Below are 25399 nucleotides of genomic sequence, written 5' to 3'. Positions count from 1 at the left end.
ATTGTCAGACACATGCACCTACATGCTACCGGGTTTCTTAGAAAAAGCAAGATAACATTCATAAACGGAAAATAAGACATCCACCCGTTCGTAGCAATTACTACAAAGTAAACCCATACGGGTTCCTCGAAAGAAAAGCCTCGCACTTGAACGAAAATTCGCCCTGGTCCAGGACTCGAACCCGAGACCACCGCCTTTCCGGAACAGCCGCTGTACCATCTGAGCTAACCAGGCTGCTAGCATATGGCAGGGCGAAGTCGAATTTGTCAATAAATCGAAGCAAAGGCAAGAGTTTAAGAAAATAGTTCTGCGGAAACCCGTAAGAGTTTGCGCAAGGGTTTCCTACAAACGGGTGGATGTCTTATTTTCTCTTTATTAATTAGCTCTCTCCACCTTGCGTGTTTCCTCAGAACTATTTCGTCAAGATAACATCCGCAGCCAAATCACGCAAATGCTCGAAGACGACTATATGCTACCTTCCACTAGTCCGTGGGCATCCTTGGTTGACTAGGTGAAAAGGAAGACGGGAACCTTCGGTTCTGCTTGGATTACCGCCAACTCAACCACGTCAAAAAGAAGTCGTTTATCCATTGCCACGCATTGTTGAATCAGATTGTCTTCGGAATGCCTGCTATTTCTCGTCCATGGACTTGCGCAGTGGCAACTGGCAGATTTAACGCAGGAGCGCAACCGTCAAAATACTGCTTTTATTACACCAGACGGCGCCTACAAGTTTAAGGCCCTCCCTTTCGGCCTGTGCTCGGCGCCCGCCACTTTTGTACGAATTATGCACACGGTCTTACACGACTTAAAGTGGCACTCTTGCCTCGTGTATTTAGGTGGCATCGTAGTCTTCGCTATGATCATTGAAGAAGACATTGAGCGGCGTAACGTCAAGCCATTCGTGCCACTAGTCTGTCTCTTAAACGTGAAAAATGCCACTTCGCCTACGACGAAGTCAAATTCCTTGGCTACGTCATCGGTAACGGTGCAATTCGATCCGACCTAGAGAAAACTACGTCTGTAGCATATTTCCCAACGCCTACAAGTAAACACGAAGTCCAAAACTTTCTGGGACATTGCGCCTGCTAGCGTCGCTTCGGTGAGAATTTTTCACACTTCGCTGTACCACTCAAGCGGCTTCTCTTTTGTTTTGGTGCATAAACAGCAAGACGCACTTTCGAGCTCCAGACCAGCCTTCAGTCTCCTTCGTTTCTTAGTCATTTTGACGCAGATGCCGATACAAAGCTACACACAGACGCGAGCAACTTTGGCAGCGGTGCTGTTATTGCGCAGACATATCAATGTGTTATTTCACAAGGGGTTCGCCACAGAGAGGTCGTCTAGAGCGCTGGTGATCACATCGGGGTGCGAAGCACCATATGTCAACGAGGCCGCTCCTAAAAACTCCTGCGCCGCTAACTCGGACCCCGAACTACTTTGCAACGCCTAAACAACGTCAACTACAGAGTGATCCCAGCGGACCCTTCATGGCGCTCCCGCCGTAGGCCTGTGCCCGAAATGATGCACGTAGTTCGCGTTAAGCCCCATTTGACACGATGACTTACCTGCGTTGTACATTCGTGTTGACTCTACTTATGAGCTTCTTCGCACGCTTTATTTTTTTCTTCGCCAGTTCCCGTTTTAATACGAAAGCATTATATACCCAGTTGAGCGAAATTCCCCCGCAGTTGGCGCTGGCGTGTGCAAACGCAGCGTGTGCACACACGTGTGCAGAGTTCCAAAGATAAGGATGACACCATGATGCAGTTCAGTAGAGTGGCTGTAGAGATGAGGAAGATACGCATATGAAATGTTCCACACGCATAGTTGCACATCCAAAAGCTAGCTTCATCTCACAAAGTGAAGAAAAAAGAGGATGACACGCAGTTTAAAAATACACATAAATACATATAATGAAAACGGGCTGTGGTTATATTACGGTTACCATTCATCACTTCCGCAGCGGTAGCCTAGTGGCTACGGTGTTGCGCAGATGAGCTCATGGGTTCGGGTTCAAACCCGGCCGCGGCTGAGGCATTCTGATGGTGTCGGAATGCTAAAATGTTCGTGTACCGCGCATTCGGTTCACGTTGAAGAAGTCCACGCGGTGAAAATTATTCCCATAGCTCCCCGCTATTGCGTGGCTCATAATAAGATCGCTGTTTCGGCGCGAAAATTTCCAGAATTTAATGTATTACCAGGGTGGCACCAAGAACACCATAAGCATACCTCTGATATGGCCTCAATTACTCTAACGATGGACTAGTGTGTTAGGTGGTAGCAACAAATGTCATCGTGAAGATGACTACATTTCGCTTTACTCAGGTTTGGTATATAAGGACAGCTATTAGGCTATTTTATTAATAGGCCTTTTAATAGCCCATAATATTACGAAGGATGGCATTCAGTTGATCCATGCAAGGAGGACAAAGATGGTGCACAAGAAGAAAACAGGCAATTGTGTGAACTACCTCGGCGCTGCCTTACAGATGTCTCAATGAGGCATCTTAGAAACTCCCTATCACTCTCTTTCATAGGAAAGCTCCTTCACAAAGGAGGCACACGTCTTGCGAGGACAGCAGTAAATCGGCTGCATCAATATACCTTTTTTCTGTCAGCAAGGTAGCGTTATTGCTGCACCACGCGAAAAACGATAACACTAGGCACAGAAAGGACGGGACAAGTGGAGCCTTCGTACTGATATTTATTTTAGGCAAGGGTGGCAAAGCAAGACAGAAGAGTACCATGACAGATACACACGCACATGGTGCAGACAAAGCGTTCAGGGTAGGGAAAGAGCGGATTTCTAAAGCAGAGCGAGCGCAAGCGTCATATTACTCTTCTGTTCTGCTTTTCCATTCTGACGTGTAAAAAACTTCAGTTTGGAGTGAGTGTTCGTCCCTTCCTTTCTTGCCTTTGTGCTCTCTTTTTTTCTTCGTGCGGCTATAATAAGCAATAATACAAACCTTTCCAAGCAGCACTGCGTATAGGATCTTGGGATGCCTTTCTACAGGCTGCGAACGGTACAGCTTCATTAAACGTACCCCATTCGTTATCGTATTTTTATGGTTGGCATAATTTTCTTGCACACTGAGGACGCCCTTGAATGCTATCTGCGTGCATTGGTAACCATCATACGATCGTATAGAAAGTATGCAACTTACGCTACGCTTGAAACACACCGTTTAGAAGGGAGTTCGTGTTTTGAGGGGGCTTTCATTGCCAGAGTGGGTTCCTAGAAACAGGTTACATGCTTTGATGGTCTACCCATGTTTTCTGATTCTTCAGCAACGAAGGATTTTTAAACAGCATATAAGGAAGTTGTCTACTTTACATGGAGAGATAACACTGAGACGTATTTACACAAGCACTCTTGCCTCGGAGTGGACAGCGTAAGTGAGGCTCTACTGTTTCGAGCAAGCTTGCTATCAAATGCTAATTATTCGAACGTATCTATTCGTTATGAAAGCTCAAAATAAACTGTCTTCAGAGGAATTACAACTGTGTAAAAGCCCCGTACTTTCCAACAACTATGACAGGCGTTCTCTCTCATAACGGTGGTATACACTTTCAATTAACAGCGGTTTTCCTACGACGTGTAGTGCTGCGCAAAACTCAGTTTTCATGGTGTATCACATGAGCCCAACCTTTACGATAGGAGTGGTCACATTTAGGATGAGCTGAGGTTATCAAAGTCTATCCACGACGTCTAGATAACAGAATGAAGTGTTTCCCTAAACTAAGGCCTTATTTGTCTTGGAGCCGTTCTTTTGTAGTCCACACTTTACTATTCGTACACTGATTTCCTTCCCTTGTAGTAAGCTCATTACGTTTGCAATGATATAGATGTCTAAATGTAAAGAAGCATGTGAGAAGAAATACCGCCTTACGTGTTGTGATAACTCTGTCATTGCCCTAGTTCTCGTTCGACAGCCTAAATGAAAATACGGCGATCTTCTCGACATTTTTTAGATATATGCCCTAAGAAAAAGAAGAGCTGAAATACTTGTTAGTTCATCAGAGCTAATGGAGAAACGAATTTATCCAGAGGCGACAATGCAAGATTTGTGCTTCGTCTAATCACAGAACAGAAGGACATGGGAGCACCCAATGCACATGCTGACTTTACTTCGCTGCGGCACCGTAATAACATGTATAAAAATTGCACGGCTTACTTGTGTAATAAACCATTTGAATAAATAATGTTGCTGCGCTGAATTATTTTTCTGAATACTAAGATGATCATTTTTGTTTTGAAGTATTCTTTAGTGACCAAACTGCTTCACAAAATGTACGTCCAAGCAGTCCTTCTGCAAAACGTGGCTTAGGTGACGTACGGGCTCAGTAACAAGGATAACCAACCTGCTTAGCATCACGGGTGGCTTCTTTAAATAAAATTTCAAACAATTTTTTCTTGGAGAGAGACAGAGTGCTTTGTTTTCTTTTAAAGAAAACAATTGTGCAATTTGCTGATGGTTCATGATTGCAGGAAAGGCATGACTGATGCAGCATAATAATTCGCATGTGCCCTATTGCGTTAAAACAGTTACACAATCCATAGCATGCATGAAACATAACTGTATTTTCAGATGTTTAGTATTGCCATGTTGGCATGTTGTGCTGATACAAGCAAATAAGTAATAAGCTTCGTGCAATATCCTTCAAACAGGAGATAGAGATAGGTCCGGCGTCATCGCATCCATCCTGACAATGAAAAGCATTTTATTCTATGCCTGTATTTTTTGAACTCACCGTTTCTTCAGAAAACGATAGCGATAGCAAATTAGTAGATTGCTATACAATGTAAGGATAGTATTTTATCAGCCGTACAAATATATAAAAATTCGCTTACTAACTAAACTATATGTAACGTGTAATTGCGACTGAACGCCATTGACTGCCTGTAGCCGCCTGCATAACTCAAATGCATAAAGGCGCGTACACTTCAATTTTTGAGCCCGGTAATAAATGATAGGTTGTGAGTATAAGGCCTGGAGCCCCTAACTACGGTGCCTGGCATAGCCTGAGTGGCACGTCATAGAAGGCAAGGCTAATCATTCCAACCATCATTAGCGCCAACGTTTCCTAAAACTTACCAGCTTCGTAAAAACACACGTTCAACTGCACGTTAGAATACTGCGCAGCAGGGTACGTGAATCGCATATTGCTTCAACATTCAAGCTCGCTTCCGATCAAATCGGCTAAAGTTGCGGATCTTGCTACACTGACGCACTTTGCTCGGTGCTGTCACTGCACATAAAATGCGAGGAGAAGTGGTGGCTAGTCATTTCAATGCGGCGAGAGACACTGTTCTTTAAACACGCGAATGCGACCTTACATTAGAAGCTAACGGCGGCTTAAGAACAAAAGTACGTTAAAATGTCGGAGAAATTTTAGATGTTGCAAAACGTCTGTATCCTATATTTATGTTAATTGCAGCATGGAGGCCTCCCTCTGTGTGTCTGTGCGTGCATTTGTGTGTTACTCGATCCTCTGAAGTTTACGTAAGCGAAACTTCACTACATCCATAGCATTTATCTGTGCATTCTCAATTACAGCAGCTGCGAATTTTATGTACATTGCTGAAGAAATATCAAATTTAGAAATATCGAAATATTATGCGTTTCTGATAAAGTCGAAGGGAGGCACGCATAACTGCCGCAATATGAGGTGGCACCCTATGGGGTGCAGTTTCTTTTATGCGGAACGCGTGTTAACAATTTGCAGAATTAATGGTTGGCGCCGGGAAATATGCTGCATAATGGATCGCAGGCTATTTTCGACGACGCCCTGTTTTCCTATGATAGGAAGGTTCATGGCGATAGAGATCTCTGTAGTCGATTAGAATCGAGAGGTATAGACCAACCTAATCGTTTTGTTCGCCCCCAATAAAGAGCTTTCTTGCGTTATTCATTAACACGACTGACTACGAGAGTACGCATGCGCCTAATATTCGCTGATTTCATGAGGAGTATTTTATTTCACAGCCACACGCTTTATCAAGCAATCTACATGAGTTCATGTCATTGGTTGTAAGTGATTTTCGTCCCCATTTCTTCTTTTTGCGTGTTATCGTATTTGACATCCCGCATTATATCATAGACTGGATTGCCATCCGCCGTACGCATACCTTCACTCGCACCGCAGACTACAGGACGAGCGAAGCCGTCGGTAAAGGCACTAAGTCGGTGCGACTTAGCGCTGAATTTAAAGTATGAACAACAATCTAACAGAAGGCTCAGGCTAACAGCAAGGAAGACAGTAGCGAGTTATCTAGCAGCAACAAGTTTTGATAATTAGAAACGTTAAAGCATATTTCCTCATTTCATCTCACCTGAAGCATTCCACCTCAAAAGATTCTAGAACTATAATCATCATCGCCCCTATTAGCGAGGGAAAGATCAAACAAGAAAAAAAGAACAATGAATGTGCTGAAAACACATCGATTACACTGTTGACGGTTGTCAGAGATGAACGTCACACTTATATTTGCTGCAACGCAATAGTGTGTCGTGATGAGTATCATCAGTCAGGCTATTAGGCGCAGGGGGAAACACAGCCTATCAGACATTAATGTTACTGCCTTCCACAGGAGCGTGTACCTAATTAAATTACACAGTAAACTGCTTAATGCACATTGAGATGACAAATCAGGGCGCGCCGCAGATATATAAACTCGCGGCGTACTCGACTATCTGTTGTCACGTCTGGCAAATCGGCTGCGATTGTGCGTTGTCACGTTTACCCGCGTCAGCTCGCATAGACTGCTCGTAAGACTGCTACCCCCGCCCCCCCTCCTCTATTGTAGAAAGTTCTTACGTCCCCAGCTACGACGGCTGTTTAAAATTTCTGAATAGATGTACGCTTACTAGTGGCGCAAGTACTGAAATTTGCACCGGTGCAACATTACATACACGCCTTTTTTCGACTACAGTGCTCAACTTTGCAGCGTCGGCCACAGATAGCTTGCTGATCTGTGAACAGGCTTAGCTTCGCGAGTACGCTTTCTTTTATCTTACGCCAAAATTTGTTCGTAAGTTTGCTTCACGAATTCAGACCCTCAGGAAGTTCAGGGAGAACATCGAAGTTCTTCTAGCCTTGACCTATATCTACACAACTAGTTGACGTAGTTCTTCGGTATGGTACCAGCTCATAAAAAAAGCTGACACTATGCTGATATTGAGGGATTGTCCGCTTCTGCATGGAATGGAGCGTAGTTCTATTGCACTTTCGTTAGAAACTAAAAGATAATTGAAATAAATATACAGTAATTCGATTTATTTGATACGTAAGTTTTACATATCAGTGCGTCCTTCCAAGGCATAGTAGCCCGTCAGCTCATAAAATAAACTGAAAAAACGCACAGTAATGCGCAATATAAGATGATTGACAATGCACCGCATACACAAAGTCGTAACTGGCGGAGATAAATCTGAATGTAATGCACTGACTTATTTTTTCTGATATAGGTTATGCGTGCACATAAATTTGTCAGATCGAAGCGATGCCACCAAACCAATGGATCGGGCTTGTTGGCTCATGTTACTTATTAATGGACGCTGAATCCAACAGCACGACACTAAGAAAAGTGACAGGAACACAGCTGCACAAGCACAAAACCACGACTAGCAATCTCTTCCATTCATTGAAATATTAGGTAGGAAACATTGCTTATAAAGCGTGATGTTCCAGCCATTTGCAAGATATTGTAAACATCACGACACGTTTACTGCCCAATGCAGGGTAACCACAGCATTAATTCAGAGGTCTTTATTTACAAATGTGCAGGCGAGATACATAGGCAACATTCACTCCGCAAGACACTAGACGTCATAAGTTTCTTACAAAAAAATGAAAACCGTACGTTTAAATCAGAGTATCTAAATAATTCAGACACCAAAGGCGCGAGTTTCGCTGGAAATATATTTATGTATTTATCACATAACTGCTTCACCCTAGCGAATATTAGAGCATGAAGGCACAGAACAGAAAGACAGACATAATAATATCTCAGATATAAAAGCCGGCTGAATGTCACGATGGTTATCAGCACTGACAATATCAGGCGAAAGAGCATTCCGTTCAGTTATGGATCGGCAAAAAAGTATGAATGATATATTTCAAAATAATAGACATTGCGACGGTAGTTAAATTTAGGGTTTTGTCGACGGCATTTTAATGCTTGCTGCACACCGTAGTGGGGCAGCATATTTGGCGCAGCCAGAGGGCTCAGTATCGATCGTTGGCCGTGGCGGCCGCATTTCGAAAAGGACGACATGGCAAAACGCCACTGTGCCTTGCACGTGATGCAGGTTAGAGAACCCCAGGTGGTAAAAGTTATTCCAGAGTCGCCCACTACGGCGTGTGTCATAATCGTATCGCGGTTTCGTACACAAAACGACAGAAATAGTTTTTTTTCATTCCCGCAATAATTTCTTTACTTCATTCGAAACTCAATTTCCTGCTGTAATTATAACTACTAACCGCACTTGCTCATTTTGTATGCTTTAAGCTTATCCGTGAGGTCAGCCGTGTGCGGATGCCAACAGATTTATTTGTTAATAAAGGGAAAATGAGACACTCATCCAAACGTGGCTAAGTGCTACAAAGGAAACCTATAGGGGTACCTCGAAAGAAAACCTTCGCAATTGAAGAAAACAAATTTTTTTGTTCAACTGTGAAGCTTTCCTTTGGAGGAACCCGTAAAACTTTCGTTTGTAGCACTTAGCTACGTTTGGGACGATGTCTCATTTTTTTCTTCATTAAATTACTTCTCTCCACCTTGCGGGTTTCCGCAGAACGATTACGTCAGATTAATTCGTATTCAAATAAACTGCGAACTCGAGTGAAATAAATTTATTCTTTACACATGTCGGGTAATAGAATAAAGTTGCAGCGTAGAATATGCAACGAACATGTTGCCGGATTTCTAATTTGTGCAAGGGGCCTGTTCCACTTTAAGTCGAACATTATTAATTTTCCCAGATATTTATATTCGTCAGTCGTCTTTAAAGGCCATACTATTTAAAGCATAAGCACATGACATAAATATGAGCATAGTGGTAAAGCGACATGTACACGTTTTTGAGCATTCAGTTACATTGGCCACTTCTTGCACAAAGCTACTGTGAGGTTTGATTTGCAGGATGGTGATGATGACGATTGCAGTTGATTCGCGCAAGGGCCATATGTGTCTCAACAGCACCAAGACCATGACAATGCTAGTCGCTAGACGTTTAAGTATTACCCCACCAGGGCCCTTAAGGACAAGAGCTGGGAGGCGTGTGTCATACAAGTCTCTAATATCGCAGCAGCAGCCTCTGGGGACAAAATGTGCCACGAATTGCGTGGGCTTAGAAAGCACAATAAATCAATACCTTGTAAAAAAGTTAGAACTCAATCATCGTAAAAAATTATTCTGCTCCGAACTCCTCCTCTACAGACAGTCGAGGCAGGGCGTTAGGAACCTCGAGCCTCTGGAAACGCTGCCAGTCGAAATTACAACACGAGAAGGGCACCCCATACCGAGGGTGAACTCCATCAAAATTTTAGGACTTCTAATCAACCCCAAAGGCTATAATGCAGAAGCTCTAAACAAGCTGGGTGCGCAGACGAAAAACATATTAAGGCTCATAACTAGAATCGCAAGCAAAAGGGGGGGACTCAAGGAGGACAACCTACTCAGGGTTTTCCAAGCTTTCTTCATCAGTCACATTACTTACACGGCACCGTACCTGAAATGGAGCAAAATTGAAAAGAACAAACTCGACACGCTCATCAGGTCCGGCATCAAAAGAATACTCGGTATTCCACAATCCGCTAGCACAGTAAAACTACTTCAACTCTGAATTCACAATACCACAGACGAATTAATTGAAGCGCAGTTTATTGCACAGACCTCCAGGCTTTCGTCAACTAAGCCGGGAATCAAAATTCTCGATGAAGCTGGTCACCTCTCTATACAGGCACCGCTCGACAGACACCCCCTGTCTAAATTAGCCCGTGAAGGTATAAAGGTTGAGCCCGTGCGGAGGAACATCCACCCAATATATAATGAAGGTCGCAGAAGAGCGCGGGCTAGAACCATCCTTCGACGAGTCGATCCTTACGGGGCAGATGCATTCTTCGTCGACGCCGCCAAATATGGCAGCGAAGACAGGTTTGCAATCACGGTCGTTGACGCGCGCGGAACACTCATCAGCGCCGCATCAATTTACGCTACACACACGAACGAAGCGGAGGAAACCGCGATAGCCTTGGCTCTTCAAGCCGCAAAAGGCCCGGCGACCATTTTCTCCGACTCGCGCACGGCGGTCAGGGCTTTCTCGTCCGCTCTAGTTTGTAAACACGCAGCCGACATCGTCAACAGATCCTTTCGTATTACTACGCGAGAAGACATTGGAGGTCATACATTAGCGTGGTTCCCGGCGCACATGAACGATGTAACTAACCAAGCGGGTTGCAACCCTAACGAGCGGGCCACATGCCTGGCGCGTGAATTCACGAACCGCGCCCGAGCTAACGGTCCGGCTCTCCCTCAGGATTTCCCCTTCAAAGATAATCTTACGACCTTTCATGAAATTACATCACATTACAGACGCAGCAGGAGAAAATTCCCTCCCCCCAGCCCTAAACTGAACAGGGCTCAGGCTGTTACTTTCAGGCTTTCACAGACAATATCCTACCTCACCCCGAGAGCGCTTAGTTGGATAGACCCGAACTTCCCGCAATCGTGCTCCAAATGCGGTCACGCGTGCTGCTTCTTCGACCACATGCTCTCGCTGTGCCCGTACAACGCGGGCTCCGACTTTCATAACAAGTCCAAGTGGGACGCCATGCTGAAGAGCTCGGATTTCACAAACCAACTACAGGCCGTTCAGAGGGCCCGCGACGTCGCGGAGAGTCACCACCTCCCTGTCCCGTCGTGGGCGGAGCCACCAACTTGATCGGGGAGCCTTCGGTCCCCCCAATCGCGTTCCTCAGGACACTCTAATAAAGTTCTGGTCACTGTCTGCTCCAATATAAAATACTTGATGCAAGGGAGTGCTCTATCGGTGTGGTAGAGTAAAATGCTCTTTTCGTTCAGCTTGCACTTTCCGACACTCTACAAAGGCATGGAGAACGGTCAGCCTCTCACCACATTTACCAAAAACGGGGGTTCACCCGCGGTCAACTGGTAAAAGTGGGTACCTCATCATCAATCGATAGCAATTTTTTCACCTAATGCCGTTGTCTTACGCGCCGCTTAGTTCAATTAAATTTATTCCACGCTTCAGAGCCCTGGATGCACTGCCAAAAGGTTATCAGCTTGTTGCGCAAGAAAAGCTTCAAGTCTGTGGCAGGGATAGCTACGGTAGAATCAAAGGCTCCCGTTGTTTTGGATGTTGCAAGTTTGTCTGGAAGCATATTGCTGACTACGCTTGTGTATCCTGGCACCGAACTTAGTACGAGATGTTGGCTAGATACTTACATAGAACCTAGAGATGAGTAGAGGTCATTGACTACTGGATTCTTATCTTTTCGTACAGACACTAAAGCTTTATTTGCACTTAGAGAGTCGGTAGATATAACAGCTATTTTTGTAACTTTAGTGATTTCCTGTGTTTTACAGCCGAGAATGGGTAAGCCTCTGCCATAAAGATGCTCGTCTCTCTCTGCAGAACACTGTATTCTGAGACGGACATAAAGAGGAGCAGAGGTCATTGACTACTGGATTCTTATGTTTTCGCAGAGACAGTAAAGCTCCATCTACGCTTAGATTGTCTGTGAATATAACAGATTTTTGTATTTTAGTCATTTCATCTGTTTTGCAGACGAGAGTAATGCATAGGCATCTGTCGTAAAGATGCTCGCCTCTTCTTGCAGAACATTGTATTCTGAGAAGGATGGCCCGACTGCCACGTAATCTACGCCATTAAGTGACTTTGATGGGCCTGTATAACTTTCTGGCCAGGCGCACTTCGACTGAAGTTTCAGAAAGTGCAAACGGATGCGCATCTCTGAAGCACGCTTAGTGACTGCGACAAATGATGTGTCGCATTCAATCAGCTTCCACAGCCATGGTGGTAGCAGTGCTGTTGGAGCCATCAACATTTGTACGTTCAGAAGGAGATTCATTTGTTTAGCTTCGTCACATGTGGTGAGAATGGTGCTCTCACTGAAGGTCTCTTTTGAAGTAATATGACTGACGACAGATGATTAACGGTTTTTCAACAAGGATTTTCAGGAATAGCATACACTCTGAGGAAATATGTCAAGCCTATACATGTTATTTGCAAGGGGTGTGACCACTTATTGCGTTCTAAGTTTAAACTTTTTATGCGACTTCTTCTGAAAGCACGTGTGTAAGGCGAACACTTAAATAGCGAAAGGGATCAAAAATATTTTTTGCACTTGGAGCGGCAGAGTGATACACCATGGAACCATAAACCAGACGTGACCGAACCAGGCTACTGTAAAAGCTCATTAAACAATCCCTGTCACTACTCAATGTCGCGTGGGCAAAGATTTTAGGAATGTTCACTGCTTATCAACATTTTGGTTTCGGATACATTATATGGGAAGTGAACGTAAGTTTAAAGTATCATACCTACAAATTTGTCCTGCGTGTTCAATAGTAACCACTGGCCAGGGAGTAGGATACTCGGTTGTGGTATAAGACCCCTCTTCCTTGTAGAAAGGATGCAGGAGCGTTCCTGGCGTTTCAGCCTAACAAATTTCTTATTTTACCCTTTTGAAAATTAGTTCAGCCCAATGTGAACGTGGTGCCCGTATACTGCCATGTTACTTCATTTAAATCCAATCTACACGTCAACGACATATGCTGAATAGGACATGTTTGGTGGAATACACGAACGTCGAAAGTTAACTTTACCAATACATATGGTACAGCTAAATACGCCACCAGGCAATGCTCCAGTTTCTTGGGTAAATGACCTAGAAAAAGCATTACCAATTATAGCACGAAAACTACTGTGTACAAAATAGTTTTCAGCATGTTTTCAAGCATATTGCTCCGGATGCCCTATTCCCGACAGGTCTCTGATAACACCGTAACGCCATGTGGTGTAACAGGCCTTTTTGATTTCTAGAAAACTGACAGAAAGTATGTTAATAGGCAAATGCATCGCGAATCTTAGCCCTAATGCTAACATGATTGTCGGTTGTAGACCGGCCTTCTTTGAAAATCACAATGGCTTGGATCAATCATTTTGTTTGAGTGTAGAAAATGCAGAAGATGTCGATTTATCATTTTCCTGGAAGGCTTACATAGAAAGCTTTTCAATGGCATGCCATCATTTTGATGCGGTTGTGGCTGTTTCATTGTGGTCATGCGATTCTCGTCATACCATCGTCGCGACGCACTCTCGTGCCAGGCGTCATTGTCGCGTAGATTTCGTCACGCATTTGTTGTCATACGGTCGTAGTTCTGCTCTCGTGCTCGTTCTATCGTCGTCATTCGAGCTTCGTTATCCAGCCGTCGTCGTGCCGTCGTCTTCATGCCATCTGCGTGAGGCCATCGTCGTCGCGCTGTCGCTTTACTGTCCTCATCAATTCAGAAACATCCTCCGATTTACGTCATTCCGTCTGCCTGATTATATCGCACTCATGCGCTGTCATATTTTATTCCTATCTATGCCGTCGTTGTCATGCTACCGTCGTAATTCAGTCGTCGTTGGGGCGTCATGCTCACGCATCCCTTGACCTGCCATTGTGCTCACTCCGTCATGGTGTTGTCAACGTTATCTATCCAGCTTTCTCACATCGTCACGCCATTGCCTTCAAATACTCTTCGTCGTCACATTATCGTCATGCAGCCCTCGTCACGCTGTTCTCCTTATAATATTGTCCCTATTTCCTAATAGTTCTGCCATTGTTGTCACGCCGTCGACCTTCATATCGCCTTCACCGTTCCAAAGACGTGATTCCGTATTCGTCTTTCCGTCTCCGGCACTGCGTCATCTTCATACAGTCGCCACGACATCATTCATATTAGAGTGAGAATTTTACGGACCGAGTGCAACAGCAAGGTGGGCTTATACGGGGTACAGTGTCTATATTATATAGGTGAACGAATAAATGTCTCGAAATCACCATAACAGTTATTAAACAAGCGTGAGCACAGTAATACAGTGCGTCGCTACATTGCTTGAATGCTAATCGCATCACCGTCGACGGTTATCGTAAGGTGGGTTGTGTCGTAATTTTTCAAGCTCAGTGTGTTGAACAACTTTCTTCAACTACATTTTGCATGCTGGTGTATACAAAATTTATTCGTTTATTTATTGTATACTAATTAACAAATTTACTAACATTTATGTACTTAATTTCTCTATACCTAATGCCAAACTCCTCTCTGGTCCAAGCAAGAGCAGCCTTTTATTGTGCAAAATATAACGATAACCAAAAATCAAACTTTATATGCAGAAGAAATGCAGAATGTAAAATACCAATTCAATAAAATGAATTTAATTAAACCAAATTTAAATGTAAAATCTTCATATACCCGCCGTGGTTGCTCAGTGGCTATGGTGTTGGGCTGCTGAGCACGAGGTCGCGGGATCGAATCCCGGCCATGGCGGCCGCATTTCGATGGGGGCGAAATGCGAAAACACCCGTGTGCTTAGATTTAGGCGCACGTTAAAGAACCCCAAGTGGTCGAAATTTCCGGAGTCCTCCACTACGGCGTGCCTCATAATCTGAAAGTGGTTTTGGCACGTAAAACCCCATAATTTAATTTTTTAAAATCTTCACATACTGGACAGAATAATTAGCAGTCACGGAAGCGACATGCCTTATTGTGCATTAACGTCAGAGATAACCTTAGGTGCAGTCGATGCACCGGGAAACAGTTTTCGTAAGGAAAATTGCCTCAGTGCAGTTGTCTCACCGAAGTTCGGCCACAGTACACTATCATGAGTGCGCGTAGTTTTCCTGGTTGTGTGGGTATTCGTATGCTGAGGATGGCCGCCCAAGTACACCACTGCGGAACGAGCGCGTACATCTGCGATTGAGTGAGAGGGTCGCCTTAGTGCCACACCTGTTCTTCGCATTGCGGCTTTTTACGTGTTGCAAGAATTCTAGCGCCTAACGTAAAACCTAATGCATTACCAATATGTCCTACAAACAAGTCTGACTCCAGATGCACAACTTCATGTGTTACCAAATATGCAGCAGGTGTTCGCCTCCTTGTGTTAGAACAAAGTAACCCCTGCCGAACTTCTTTTTTATTGTTGTAGGTTCAGAATTTTCAAAGTGAGAGATGAGCAAAGAAACTTTTCCGTTAGATTCAGGAGATTGAATGCGGGTACTGACGCTCTAACGAATTCGGTACTTTTCCATACATGCTAAAAATGTATGCTCATGTGCTAAAATTTAGGCGTACGTTAATAAAACCCATTTCTTTGAATTTATTCCATAGACCCCTACGCTTGCGTTACTGATATTCGGTTATTTATTTTGGAATGTGACGCACCTGCAATTGCCTTTTTAACCGGAATTTCTTTCTGATAAGACACTCGATAGTGTAATTTTGTGTTTATTGTGTACATCCTGTATAATCACGGCCTATTCGAGCTTCGTTCTAATAGAAGCGCTGTAATTAGGAATTTTAACAATATGTAAGCGGTGCATGTTTGGGTTGTTTGCCTATTAAACTACATTTTTTTTCACGTGCCGACGATGAAATTGCGGATATTTGTGTACATCAGGAAAGTTTGTAATATAAAGAGGTTCCAAGTACTTGTAATATTCCAACTCAAGCATATGACAATTTTGAGTAAGTAAATGTACGTGCTATGTTGTTCTCTTTGCCTGTTCTACACAACGGGACCCTTGTTGCAATGTACAACTCTACATTCTAGCCTGTGCGTCAATCATTGATGCAAGGTAAACTTTTATCACTGATGTGGTCATTTTTAGCAGTAATTTCTTCAAAAGGGACACAATCCTGATATTAGCGAACAGAAAGGTGGGTGGACCACTTTGTTTACCACTTGGTAAGTTGTTCGCTTAAATAAAAGCAGTCGCCATCGCAATATTTTTTCTCGGGGTACGCTAGGAGATACTGTAAGCACGATGAAATCACAAGTTTTACGAATATAGGCACGAACTGCTCTCTTTCTATGACATAAGTTAGCACCCACGAAATTACATCTGAAGAAATGCAAATAAAATCAAGTTCATCCAACAATTTCTGACGACACTTCGTGAAACACCTTTCATATGTCCAACAACAAAGCACCAATCTGTCCAGCAAGATCAAAATGTCTAGGAATTCTAGATCTGTGAGCATTGACGTATGTTTTCAAAAGTCATGCTTCTAGTTTATAGGAAAACTACTAGAAAAGTACTACTAGAAAACGAGGAAGGTGTGTCGTATTTCGTGACCAACTATGCTGAAAGCTTACAATAGGCTAGTAACGCAAATGAGAGAGTAATATGATACTGACAAGCAATAACCTTTTCTGTTTTATAGGAGTGAGGCGCACCTTGGTCCAGTCATTCAGTATTGCCCTATTAGCATGGATTAGGATAAAAGATATCTCGAAAAATGTTCTATTTGCTCCAATTACCAGCAAAAAATCATTTCGGATACTTTTGGGCCAGAAAACGTTCTAGCATTGATTTTCAGCACCATTGCTACAACTTCTTCTCTCGTAACTATATGGACATCATCTACTGATACCAGCACGCTGCTAGTCTAATATATATATAAATATGACAAAAATACATGTTGGAGGCAATGAGTACTTGGCAATTTTTACCGCAACCGAACTCAATTCACTATGAACATTCATTTTTTATGTTTTAAATGACGCCAGTACATTAGACTACCGCTTTTAACGAAATCAGCAAGTGCATTAGTAAAACGAAGGTTCCCTGGATTCCTTGATCTTACGCAGTACATGTTGCCTTACGGCTATGATGTCTAGATATGACGTTTTGTTCTGTTTGCTAAGTGTCTTCGCTTTTCGTTTTGTCCAATAATTTTCCGAATCTATGTGCGACTGTGTGATTGCTTACGATGTACACCATTATTCACGCAGACGGCAACATGATAGCGGAACCTGTTCCATGAAGCTTGAGTGTCAGTAAATACAAAGTCGAGGGTAGTGTCGACATAGGCGAATACGGAAGCATTGTATGCATACGAGAAACGTTGAAATGCGGACAATGATTTCAAGTGGTTGCTTGCAACGCCAGGTGAGCCCCCAAAACATATATGGACATTGAATGGTAATCGCAAATGCATGGCTTCCCCAAGACCTCCCCGCCATGAACGGGCTTGCTGATAAAAAAAAATAGGATCCACAATCGTGTTATAGCTAAGATATTTTGTAGAACAGACTGTTTCAGAGTAAAAAAAAAGCATAAAATATTATAAAGTATCGCTTGCAGTAGAACAGCCGTAATACCAAAGATCCTGATTACTTGAAGGAAGTGTGAAATCGTTCACTCAAATAGCTTTACCGCTTAAAGTCTACAATCTAGCGCATATCTTGTAAAAATTTATTCGCGCCAGGCCAGTAATAGGAAACACACACAAAATGCAATTCCGCACACCACCAAATACAACAGGAAGCTACAGTGTTCAGTTGTTTGATCACAAACGGTGACAGCCGGGGATTTATTCTTGTCGACACCCATGCAGAATCCACGGGAACTGATGTCACATCGATGCAGGCTCAATACCAATGGTAGGATTTCATTCCCAAGAATAGCGTCTTGCATCCAAGTTTCACAGTTACAAAAAACATGCGGAGCATAGGTGAGCGAACGTGATTTCATGGACTGATTTTATTAACACTGTTTGTGGCGTTTAACGTGGTGGTAGTGATATGCATTAATAGTCAGTTCTGTAAGTTCTGTAACAACATATCGTCGTATATTGAAATGGCTTTGCGTGTGATCCGACAGTCATCCCAAAAGAACAGTTGGACATCGATGCCAAGCTTGTCGCAAACAGGACATTCTTTCCCTTCGTATTTACCTGGCTTTCCGCTTTAAAGAAGTGTTTCCCGCTTTCGAAGTCTACCACCGATATTTCAGCTTCTTTCAATATACCAAAGTTACGCCATATTTCCTTCTATGAGATTCTGCTGGCGTATTAAATATGTAAACGCCTTTTCGGGCAGGCTATTCAGTCTGATGAAAGTAGATAATGGATCTGCAGTTTGCACCTGTCTCGACATGCGACGGCTCTCTGATAAAATTACTGTCCAATTCTGACTCCACTCTATTAAGGATGTCAGAATACCAAATATATAATACTACTCGACAATATATGTCGATTTTCTACGTCACCAAGCTTGGAACGTGGGGATTTTCCTGTTTCATTGCACCATAGCAATAACTGTGCAGATCTGCTGTTTCAGTGACCGATTGACTAGCCACATATGTACGTCTTTTCCTCCACGTTTGAAGTGCAGACTTCAGAGCAACACGATTTTATTGTTGTTGTTGTTGACAGGGTTTTCTTTAGAGACATCCCACTGATTTGTGGTTGGCCAGATTTAACTATCCGGGCACTTGTTCGTTATGAAATTAGAAAATCTCAGGTTTTCTAGTGTGCGTAAGACAATTGAAAAGGCGTCAAAATCAAGCATGGCGCGAAAGGTACAGGTTATGTTAATGTAGAACTTAGTACGGAGCAGTACGGGTTGGTTATTAGCTCAAGAAGGTTGACACGAAACCCAGATGCGCTCATTCAAATTGCACACCCCTAAAGCCGGAACTAGAAGTATAGGTTTACTCAACAAAAAATGTTGGTTGATCCTGTAGATCATGCCAAAAAGTGAGGGCCGGTCCCAAAAAAAGTGCAGTCAAACAACACACCAAATCGTACACTAGTGCGCCCAAAAAACTTCGTTTTCTTCGGTATGAACCGCTGTTGACTCGCCTATTTTTTCTCTATTTTCTGCATGCCTCTGGATGACAATAATGTCAGCTCTTATAACCGGCTTGCCTTCAATGAGCTTGCTAATCATTTCTGCCGCACACAGTCTGGACCCTTTTCAATATCCCCACTAAAAGCTAGCTTGCAAGAGCAGAAACAATCATACGTTGTGAGCAAGGAAGTTGTACAACAAGGCAGAATATAGCAAAACTATCGCCACTACGTATCCAGTCGTTGCAAATAACCTACAGAACCAACCTAAATCGCATGGCCAGAAATTTATCTGGTGAGCTTCGCCGTGCCCGGCCTATCAAGGGGCACACGAGTTTTGGGCGCTGCTGCAAAACTTCGTCAAGTGATTGTCATTTTTTTTCTTTTCCGGCTGGGTATTTTCGCACACACTCCACACTCCTCCTGTAGTGACAGTAGTGCTACTCTTCCTGACCGACTTGCACCGTTCCAGCTCAAGTTCATAGGTTTAATCATGCGCTCTCTTCGTTCATCATTCATCTACCGCACAATGTTTACATCTCCAAAGGGTTTTCTGTACTCTATAGATTACAATACCTTTATTTATCCTTGTCCGCTGCTCCCCCTGGCAAAGGAGTTGTGCGCCGCAACGTGTATATTATTCGTTGGTAATTTCTAACGCCGGCTATCGTCTGCTTTTCAAAACTCAACCAAATATTCTCCCCTTATATCTACTATATACATTTCACTTCTTTCTGACGCGGGTCCAAGAACGTGTTATTTTAATGAAGAAGTACTTTTGATTCCTGACATGCAAAAATTGGTGAAATTATTCAATACTAGGTTCTAGTTATTTTTTTGCCTGCTTTCATAATGCATTCGCTTGGTTCGTGTTATGGTGGTAAATGCAATACGACCTAGCGTATACCAATCAGGGCTTCATTATTCGCAGGGTCTGTATTAACGCGATAGCGTGAAGACTCCGTGTAGCAGGAAATCCGGCGTCAGGGTCGGCGTCGGATGCCAGCGTTCACATGAGCGAAAATTTTCGCATATATTTGTGTATATGTATATGCAAGGCCTTGCTTATGACGCGCCGTATGGGCGGTTTATATTGCCACATCATTATACCACTGAAATAGCGCCTACCTTGTCTCGCAATCTTGATTGACAAATTATTCCTCGGAATTTTGAGAATGACAGCCCATCGACGAATGCCAAGAAACAAACACTGACAGTACATACCTCCTCAAACTGAAATATTAAAAGCGCGAAACAATAACACAAAGCTGAAAATGCGGTAAACTTTTTGAGCGGGTGTGCACAACCTCGGGGGTCAGCACATGAATGAGCCTGTGTTTCTAACAGAAAGCCAGCCCTCGTGCATAGCATTCGCCGCCAGCGTTTCCAGGTAAACATTACGATTACATAAGCTGCAGTTCCCGGGAAGCCTGAGACGCAGGCTGGGTCGCTTAATGCTATTGTCTTCCACCCTTAAAGGCGAAGCTTAAGTGTCTTTTAATTAAAAAAGAAATCGCCGACGATTACGTAACTCTCTGATGCGAAATTTGAGCGCAGCTGTAGACGTGTTTTTACATCGTGGTATATGAGCTAGCGTGGACAATGTGTCTCGTTCGGCGCATTCCAAAAGAGTAAAGTCAAGTGGGACTGCCTCGTTAATCGGGAGATCGAAAGAGGCAGGACGGGGGTGACGCGCGAACGTGATCCAGAGCAGATGCCGAAGACAGACCTCTGCTCATGTAGCGTTTTGTTTTGACGCACTCGCCTCATACTTTATTGATGGCGTCACCGGTGAACAGACGGCACGCGCTACTCTTGCCCCACTCCGGGCGGATCGTTGCGCTCAAATCCCCTCGCACACTAGCTGCAAAACGAGCGCGGCGCGCCGCCAGCGTTAAAACGCAGCTGCGGCAGAGCCGCCACACCAACTGGCATCGAGCTGCTGCGGCAATCACATGACAGCAACTAAATCTCACCTCCTCCCTTAGGTGCGAGATGTCGAGCCATTCATCCTTCGTCTGCTGACAGGTCAGCGCTGTGTTTACGCTGTTCGTCCTTCGTTCATAAAGCGAGCCATGTCTTACGATCATGACGACGTCTTTGCCACTGGTCATAATTATGTTCGTGTGCTTTCTCCTATTGAAACGTTGCCGCGTTGTAGAGTCAAGGAGAATAAGGTAGCAGGTGCCATCTCCGCGTCATCGTATTCAAGGTGCGTCTTGTTGTACAGAGTCGGATATGGCGCACTGTCTACAAAAACCTTTCCACCAGGAAGCCTCGGTTTAGACTCATCATTCTAAAAAAAACACAATCTGAAACCATGAGAACAGAAAGAAGCGCGGTCGAGACGAAACGAAGCAAACCCAACAACGGCGAGCGAGAGCTGATGCGGACAGACGATAGCACGGAACGAGCGGTCCGGATAAGACCAGATACCAGTACGCATTAAGCTGTTGGGCGGGTCAGCAGGACACAAGTTTCCCGCGTGAACATCACTGAAGGGGTCTTTCTAATTGGCATCCGCCGTTCACGACTGGCGTCTTTCATAGCCCGCTACACGTTAGCTCTTTCATCCTTCGCTGTTGTGCTCCTTCGCGGGGTGGCGCCGAAGCCGACGCCGATGTGGACGGTCGCCGCAGCAACGCGTGTCTAAGAGCTCCGCTCTCAAACCCCACAGGAACTTTGTGCATGTATGCAGGAACATGTACACACGAGCGCACGAACACGCATGCGCGCACACAAACATGTAACCGCGTGCGCTCGCACATAAAAAAATACAGCACACATACACAAAAACACAAACACATGTACGTGCACTCACACAAACACACAAACGCAGAGCTTGTATGCATAAAAGTAACAAAGGTGACGGCGGTGTACAGCAGCGCAGCCTGTGTCGGAGCAACAAGCGGCAGTTCGAGCAAGGAGTGGGTGAGAACGCGCAGATGGCGTCGGTGATGAATCATCGTAAAAACAGCCAGCAAAGCTCAAACTTCCGATGAAGGGTCTGGGATCTCCGTAATACATCATGGCCGTTTGTGATGAATCAGTTGCTGACATTTGCATACTTCTCCAAATGTTTTTTTCTAAATGCCTGGGGTCTGCAGCAAACATCATGGGCGATCATCTTTAAAAACGATATCGATTACCGTGAATGATCGACAATCCTGCTCGCGTGGGTTTCGAATACCTTTAGGTTATTCCACCAGTGTAAGGGGACCTCCCGTACATCATGTCCGAATAAGAAAGACAGACTGCACGAATCAAGCACTTGTCAGTATTGCCGTTTGTCCTAATTGGTTCCCATCTAAGACCTCGTTCTTTTCGATGGTTCTTCGATCCGTGAGACATAGTTTCGTTTGGATAATTGATCAAACTCCTCCATGCTCCACTCTTTTATTTCACAGGCTTTTCAAGACAACTAACTGGTAACCTAGTTGGTCTGGCATGTTGACTAGAAAACTAAGCGCGAATAATTTAGACAATGAAATATGGAACAGAGGAGGATAAGCTAGCATCTTTTCCTCGTCTGTTGCAAGCGTCCATGTCTAATTTATTAAGCTGTTAGTTTTGCAGGGAATATAAAAATTATCCATTTACGACGTCCTTCACATGATTTCTTGCTAAGGTTATGGCAATCCATCTTCGAGAACGCAGTGAGACCACCGATTATCTGTTCCTGCGCCTCCCCACGAAAAAAAATTTAGCCGTAAGAACAACTCAATGCTTTCTTTTTTTCCTCAGTAACAAGTGAGTAGCTCATTCACACCTTTCCGCGCATACTGCACTCTTTCTGCAATTATCTTTTTTTCGTCGTCTCACTATCATCGCACCACCATCGTCATAGCCCATTTGTCTTTCTGTCAATGTTGTTCTTCCTTCATTGTTCCATCGTCTCCACGGCGTTGTGATAATGCCGTCATTCTCATCGCGCACATTGGCAAGCGAGTGTCATAGCCAAGCTCGTTGGTACTAGAGACAGCGAGAGAGAGAAAAAAAGGAAAGAAACGACAGGGAGGTTAGCCATTGTTAGTGCTGCCTGGTTACCCTATGCTAGGGAAATGGATAAAGGGAATAAAAGGAGAATGAAGAGATAAAAACGTGAAATATTGATACAATAACACGATGCTATGCGCTGCAACAGTCAAAGGTATGTCGCATGTAGCCAAATGGAAGCAAGCCTTAGAATGACTGCTACGGACTCTTAATAAACAAATCTCCAGCAGCATGGTGTGTTGCCAGAGTGCTTGAATGCGAATGATATTACCCCTGGAATTTAAAGCGAGATAGGTTCAGAGAAACTTATTTAATAAGAATAGGATTCTTTGGCTATTTCCGATATATATATATATATATATATATATATATATATATATATATATATATAGACTCTCGCGTCGGGTTTGCTATCCAAGCTTCCTACTAGCTTGACCTACTACGTATACGCTCGTGGTCGTGTTGCCGTTGTAGTCGTTACGTCTTCATTAGTCCAGCTTTGTCATCCGACTCTAGTCATGACATCGTCGTCACACCTCTTACACGCGGCCATCGTGTTGCTCTTTATGTCAATAGGTCGACCAACTAGCCATGTGTTCTCGGTTTTAATGCCGTTGTGGCAGTTGCATCGTCTCCATTCCTGCTTCGTTATCCGGCTTTCGTCATGAAGTAGTCGTCATGCGATATACGCCGACAATATGGCCTAAGTTTCCTAAAAGCTTGGGGCAGTAGGCATTTTCTGCTGGTCTCGATGCCATCGTGGATGTTGCATCGCAGTCACCACCTTCGTCACCCGATTATCGTCATGCCGTAGTAGCGCCATCGCAACGCATGCTATCGTCACCATATAGTCGCGATGACATTCTCGTCGCGCCATTGCCCTCATAACGCTGTCAGACCACTCTTCTCACATAGCCTTCATCATAGACTTGTCGTTATACTCTTGCTGTGATTGCGCATCCGCCATTCCCTTATTGTCATTTGAAATGTGTCAACTGAATACCGGCATTGCTTCATCGTCATCATACAGTCGCCGTCATCCCATCGCCGCTATGTTGCCGTCTTACAATCGTCATCATTTCAGAAACGTCATCCAAAAGTCTTGATCTGTCCTCGTTTTACCACCTTCGCCGATTTTTCTCGCTCTGTTGTAGATATGTTGTCGTCCTTCAGTCGTAATTATGCCGCCATTGTCATCGTCCTCATTGCGCTGTCGCCATGCACACTTTATCAATCTGATCTCACACCTTCGTCGTGATGGCTTCGCAGTTGTTTCATCGTCATCATTCTAAAAATTATTAATCGAATTGTCGTCGTACCGTCGTCGTCAGGCCATCCCCGTGTCACATTTGTAGTGATACAGTCGTCACACTGTTGGCAATATAATAACACTATATTTTGCGAATCGTCCTGTCGTTGTTGTCGTGTTCTCATCAATATAGCGCATTCCTTGTTTTTTGCCATCACTGCATATTTACCTTACTGTCGTTGCCATGCTGCCATGGTCATGGCTGATCATGGCAAACGAGTGTCATTGCAAAATGGGCGGGTTCAATATAGCAGAGGCAATATAAATGTCACAATCAGTAGAGATTCCAAATAAAGATATTTTCAGCATACAATCTCTCGCAACATTGCTCGAATGATAATGACAATAACGTGGACAGTCATCGTGAGGCGGGTTCTGCCACATTTTTTTTCTTGTCAAGGCTAGTGATTGCGCCGCAACGTTCAAGTCTATTGCAACTGCATCTAGCGCTGCATGCGACAATCCAAATGTAATTAAGACCCTAACATTTACAAATATTTTTTAGAGCAGGCACAGTTTCTTGCATTCACTATGAGATCAGCACTGTTCTACTGAGTGTAAGAGGAAGTGTAGTTAGACCAATTCCCTTTTGAAAAAACCAATAAGGTTCCCCCCTTGTCATATATTCGTGCGGGCTTTCCATTTGTCATTATAATTAGGCATATGACACTGACGTTCGGCAAGTGTACTATCGTTGACAGTACAAAACTAATCGTTGATGAAAGAATTGTTTACTTATAGAGAAAATATTGAGATGAAGAGGAGGGTAGAGCTGCCATTTTTTTAATTGTGTATAGCGCTACTTTCTTTGACGAAATAGCTCTGAATGTTCCGTATAAATGTAACAAAGTAACTATTGATATGCATAGCTCATTTACTGCGAAGTTTCTTGTCCAGCGGTTTGCGCCGAAGACACCTGAAGCTTTCGTGCTTTTGAAATTGATGTAAGGTATCGAACAGACTATACTTCACAATAAAAACACAACTGCTTCACTTAACAGTAGAGCAGACCCTTTCTGATGACACTGTCAAAGCTCTTTCTCTAAAGTATCTACTGGCTGCTTGTAGAATGAAGAATTCTCGCAGTGCAGGCACAAAGTAGTTTTGTTTCTCGGGGATATCAATTTTCATCGAACAATGTGCGCTCTCAGGAAGTCTAGCACTCATATGATGACTAAACAATAACCAATGGTCTCAAGCTA

Source organism: Dermacentor variabilis, chromosome 8 (assembly GCF_050947875.1).
Source record: "Dermacentor variabilis isolate Ectoservices chromosome 8, ASM5094787v1, whole genome shotgun sequence".
Classification (NCBI taxonomy): Eukaryota; Metazoa; Arthropoda; class Arachnida; order Ixodida; family Ixodidae; genus Dermacentor; species Dermacentor variabilis.
Note: the sequence above shows the minus strand (reverse complement) of the source record.